Below are 5,984 nucleotides of genomic sequence, written 5' to 3' on the forward strand. Positions count from 1 at the left end.
TAAATATATTGTTTATCTAGCTTCAACTTGATTGTTCAGTTGATTTTTCAATATTGTCTCTTTATCCAGAAACCTTGTTAAACTTATTTATAAGTCAGTCTAGCTTTTTCTGTAGATTCCCAAGGTTTTTAAAATAAATGATTATGATTTCTACAAATTAAGTATTTTACTTATTTTCCAATATGGAGCCTTTTTTTTTTTCTTGCTTTGTTGCACTGGCTAGAACCTCTAATAATAGTTCTAGTACTAATGGATAGACACGATAACAGCAAATTTTTTTTTCCTCTTTCATATTAGAAAGAATTCAGTCTTTCCCCATTAATTATATTTTTGCTATAGGTTTTTTATAGTTGAGGACATTCCCTTCTTCCCCTAGATGGTGAGGGTTTCTATCACGAATGAATGTTTGATTTGCTAAAATTTTGTTAAGAACTGTCACATCTATGTTCATGAGCGTTATTAGTCTGTAGTTTTCCTTGTAATGTGTTTTTCTGGTCTTACTATCAGAGTAATACTGTTCTAATAGATTGAATTGTGAGGTATTCCTTCCTCTTGAATTTTACGGAAGAGTTTAGCATTAGCACAGTTTTCAAGTCATAGAAATAATGTTTAGGTTTTTTGATTTGTTGTTGTTTGTTTCTCATCTGTCAAGAATTAAATACCAGCAGCCAGTTTTCAAGTTAAAATGAAGATGCAAGCAAAACCATTGGGTATTAATTTGCCACCAGGCACATTTACACGTTTAATCTCTTTCAGTTGTCCCAGGGATAGAAGTGTAGACTCCCATTTTACAAAACTCTCTCAAAAGAGGTTAAATAACTTGCCTAAGGTCACACAGTAGGTCTTGGAGTTCAGATTGGAAAGCAGGTCTCTAGGTATCCAGAGCCCTGTGCTCTTTCCCATACCAGATGAGCAAATGAAAGTACATACCTCGCCGTTTGAGAAGCTGAGATCTGGGAGTGGGAATCTGAGTTCACTCCAGAGTTGCTTGAATTCACAGATTCCAAACTGAACTAGACTCTGAAATCTGCCTGAAGCTGAAACTGCCTGGAGTACTTTCAGAAGTAAACCGACTTAGTTTGGCACCTAAGAAAATTGAAATAATATGATAATAGAAATAATAACTTATGATAACTAAATAAAATGGTTACTAGGTGTATAGTTTGGCACCTAAGAAAACTGAAATAACATGATAATAGAAATAATAACTTATGATAAGTAGATAAATAAAATGGTTACCAGGTATAAGCTAGAACTGTAGTAACACCCATCAGCCTGTCTCACAACTTTCTCAAGAAGCACCCAGTAGCCCAAGAAAACAGGCACAGGCCCACACGGACGGGATGGCGTGAGCACAAAGCAAGAAAGCGACCGGGGGCAGGGGTTAGGGGTAAACTCGGGAGCCACCAAGAGCATGATTTCAAAAAGCACAGTCAGCTGATGTGCAGTAAGGGATGACTTCATTCAAACACCACTCAAGTAAGGAAGCAAACGATGTGTGCAGGGGGAGAGTGACTTGGATAATAAGGAAAGCAGATGTGGGTCCTGATCAGCACTGATGGGTGGAACAGCGGGAAAAATCAAGTTTGCCATCAGTGAGGAGACTCTAAGACACCAGAAGAAAGAACAATTGCTTTAAAACTTCCAACACATTTTCTCCCATAGATTCCTCAGAGTTGCTGACAGAAAACAGCGGTGTCAGGCTGTGTGAGCCCAGGAAAATCGCCTTACCTTTCCAGGTCTCAGGCCGTAAAATGAGAAAGCTGAACTAGTGTCTCCCTGAGGTCCCGAGCAATTTTAACTCTGTGACTGCTCTGTGCTTCAACCAAAAACCATCAAACACTTTTTTTTTTTTTTTTTTCCAGGGAGAGTCTGTTGGATAACAGTTTAAAGTCAGTGGCCCTTGAGCAGGACACTTCCAGGGATGAGGGGTCGGGGTGTCCTGCTTGCCCACTGATCACAGGTGTGAGCGTTACTCTGGGCTGTAAGAAAAACGAAAATGTACTCATGATTCACTAGCAAACTCAGAGCCCAGCTTCACCATGTGGCTCAGTGGCAGCGCCTCCCTGGGAGGCCGGGCCCACAGAACCAGACACGTTTAAAGGGAGGGCACATCCCACCCCATTTGCCCTGAGTCCTAAACACAGCCAGCCCCAGTGCCTGTGAATGTATGTATCTTCATGCATCTGTTTTCTCTTTGTATACTGTGATGAGATATGTATCTCGTTCATTCTCACTGCTGTGAACAGTTGTTATATAACTGTATTAAATTTTCTTATCTATTCTGTTGGTGAAATTTAGGCTATTTCTCTTTTTCTTATTATTACAAATAAGATTGCTCTGAACGTTCTTATACATGTGGACATAAGTATGCTGGGTTGTAGGAGTGGAGTTACTGAGATTTAAAATGACTTTCCAGTGTGATTGTAATAATCTACATTCTTACCAGCAGTGTCTGAAAACACCCTCATCACCGTCTGGTACGACCAGACTTCTTAGTTTTTGTCAACCTGTGGGGTCTTATTTGAGTTTTCCTAATTTCTAGTGAGGTTGAACTTTTCTTCCCTTGTTTTTCCTCTTCACTGATTTGCCTGTTTTTATTTTTGCCTATTTTAAGCATTAGGTTTATGTTTTTTACTATAAGATCTATAGTAATTCTTTATATATTCTGAATACTAATATTTTATTAGGTAAATGTGTTATAAATGTCTTTCTATTCTGTGGCCCATTTTGGTTTGTCATTTGAGAAATGCAAGTTTTAATTCTAACGTAATTTCGTGGACCAGCCTTTTTCCCTATCGCAAGAAGAATCCAAGTTGTTCATCGTGATCCTTTCTAATTCCCCCGGAGACCCCTCCCCAGCCCCGAGCCTGTGTCCCCCCGCGCTGCGGTGACCTGACCCGGGCGTCCCCGCTCTGGGCCCGCTGGTTGCCCTCCCTCTGTCGCATCCAGCGCGTCGTCCCCACCCCGCCCCCAGCCACACAGTCACACAATCACTTTGATGCTGTCCGGTCTCTTAGCGCAGGGTGGGTCTCCCCCGCTAGGTTTTGGATTGTCGAATCCGCTTCCCCAGGCGGAGAGATCTGAGGGGAGGCAAGGCGCGTGAGGCTGGGGACCAGCCCGGGGTGGTCCGGGTGTGAACGCCCCACCCCGGGCTGGGGAGCCGGGGGCGAGGCCGAGTCTCAGCGGGTGAGCTGCAGGGTCTGGAGATTCATCACACAGGCAGGGGCGGCGTGGGAGGAGCAGGGAAAGGGACCCGGGCCCGGGACTGATGCAGGTGGAGCAGGCTCGCGCGCTCACCCAGCGCCCTGGCCGGTCACCATCACTTTCCACCCGCGCCGGGACCCAGAGGCTGCGACGTGCCGCCCGGGGCACCGGAGCTCCCCGCGCCCCCCCGCCAAGGTGGAGGCCGCCCTCGTGGAAACGGCGGGGCTGGGTTCCATACCCAGGTGACTAGATCCAGGGATGACAGTGTACACACGGGAAGGGAAAGAAGGAGAAGACAGGAGCAGAATGGAGAAAATGAAGAAATGAGAGAGACTGAGTCGGGGAGGAGGAGCGCCACCTGGTGGCAGATCGCGCCGCCTGCACTCTCCCCGCAGCAGCGCAGACCCGGGCCGTTTACGATACAGGCCTGACCTCCAGCGCTGAAGCGGTCATTGGCACATACTGGACGCTTATAATAACGATATTCATTGAGCAACAACTCTTGAGTTGTTTTTTTTTAATATGGAACGCTTCAGGAATTTGCGTGTCATCCTTACTCAGGGGCCATGCTAATCTTCTCTGTATCGTTCCAATTTTAGTCTATGTGCTGCCGAGGTGAGCACCTGAGGGTTTTTTAAATTAATAGTTGATTTTTGAGCAGTTTTACATTTTCAGAAAAATTGAGCATCTGGTACAGGGAGTTCCCACGTACCCTCCCCCCAATATACACACTTTCTCCTATTAATAAGACCTTGCATTAGTATGTTACATTGGGTGCAGTTAATGAACCAATATTGACACATTAGTATTAACCAAATTTCATAATTTAATGTTCATTTCTGTACAGTTCTATGGGTTTTAACAAATGTGTGTTATGTATCCACCATTACAGTATCACAGAGAATAGTTTCACTGCCCTCAAATTTCTCTGTGTTCTACCTAATCACCCTCTCCCCACCCGCCTTGAACCCCTGGCCGACACTGCTCTTTTTACTGTCTCTATATTGCCTTTTCCAGAATGTCATATAGTCAGAATCATGCAGTACGTATCCTGTTCAGACCGGCTTCTTTCTGTAAGCCATGTGCATTTAAGATTCCTCCGTGTCTTTTCTGTGGCTTGATAGCTCATTTCTTTTTAGTGCTGAGTAACATTCCATTGTCTGAACCACAGTTTACGTATCCGTTAACCTACTGAAGGACATCTTGTTTGTTTCCAAGTTTTCACGACTATGAACAAAGCTGCTATAAACATCCATGCAGGTTTTTGTGTGAACATAAGTCTTCACCTCCTTTGGGTAAATACCAGGGAGTGTGCTTTCTGGATCACATAATGAGACTACATTTAGTTTGATAAGGAACCGCCAAACTGTCTTCCAAAGTGGCAGCACCCTTGTGCGTCTCCACCAGCAATGAATGGAGTTCCTGTTGCTCCACAGTCTCGCCAGCATTTCGTGCTGTCAGTGTTCCGGATTGGTGTGTCCTGGTATCTCACTGCTGTTTTGATTTGCAATTCTCTAATGACATATGATTCAGAGCATCTTTTCATATGCTTACTTGCCATCTGCACATCTTCCCTCATGAGGTAACTATTCAGATCTTTGCCCATTTTTAAAATTGGGCTGTTTGGTTTCTTGGTGTTGAGTTTTAACTTTATTTTGGGTACCAGTTTTTTAATCAATATGTGTTGTGCAATATATTTTAATACATATGAAATACAGAGATATTTAAATAAAACATTTGTTGGGGTGTTGCCTAAAATTATTTCCTATACCATCTGTTGTAATGCATACAACATTTTGGGGTATATTATTTAAATCTCCCAATTAAAGTGAAATAGCAGCAATAACATAGAATCATTTCTGTGGACATATGATTAAAGCTAGACAACCCTCATAGTATCCATGGATGCTCACGTCTCATAGGCTGCAGCCTCGGTTAGATGTCTCTACGTTCAAACAGATGGACTATTATGACCCATGGTGCAGGAGGCTTAACACACACCAACATTCATCCAGCACTGTCTGCCTGGGGAGCTCAACATGCAGACTTAAATTATATTTATTTCCTAGTTTTGTCATACCTCAGTCCATTCAGGCTGCTATAACAAAGTACCATAGGCTGCATGTCTCATAAACAGCAGACATTTATTTCTCATGGTTCCGGAGGCTGAAAGCCTGAGATCAGGTGAGAGCATGGTCAGGCTCTGGGGAAGCTCTCCTCTGAGTTGCAGACGGCCATCCTCTTGCTGTGTCCTCACGTGACAGAAGGGGCGAGGGAGCTCTCTGGGGCCTCATTTACAAGGGCACTAATCCCACCACGAGGGCTCCACCTTCCTGACCTAATCTCCTCCAACAGGCCTCACCTCCTAACACCATCACACAGGGGGTTGGGTTTCAACACGTGAATTTTGGGGGGACACACATGTTCAGTCCATAACAATACCTTAACATACATAACATACATAATGTAAACAAAGAAGAACAGAGAGCTTTGTGCAGTTCTGCAAGGGTTAACCCACTACAGCTGCTGACCAGCAGTACCCTCTGCCTCAGACGGAGGGAATGATGGGAACAGGGTGCTCTGTGCTTGGACAAGCAGGCCCCTTAGACAGGCAGAAGTGTATTTCAGCAAGAATTTTAATGAACTCAGATTCTTGCATCTTTCTGTACATAGAAAAGCACTAAAATCATTAACTTGAGATGTCTGTTCTTTGTGACTAGCAATAAGTAGTGTTTTATCAAGATGTATACTTGATGCTTGAGCCCAAGCACTGGACT

At 43.8% G+C, this 5,984-nt stretch overlaps 1 non-coding gene across 1 annotated transcript; it reads right to left on the reverse strand.

Moving 5' to 3' along the window:
• Nucleotides 1-3,723: 3,723 nt before the first annotated feature.
• LOC114902307 lies at nucleotides 3,724-3,830 on the reverse strand. Its single transcript, XR_003795469.1, has one exon. It is a non-coding gene; the product is annotated as a U6 spliceosomal RNA (small nuclear RNA).
• Between the last annotated feature and the right edge of the window lie 2,154 nt (nucleotides 3,831-5,984).

This window comes from Monodon monoceros, unplaced genomic scaffold, assembly GCF_005190385.1.
Source record: "Monodon monoceros isolate NGI ecotype Baffin Bay Population unplaced genomic scaffold, NGI_Narwhal_1 Super_Scaffold_1, whole genome shotgun sequence".
In the NCBI taxonomy this organism is placed as follows: Eukaryota; Metazoa; Chordata; class Mammalia; order Artiodactyla; family Monodontidae; genus Monodon; species Monodon monoceros.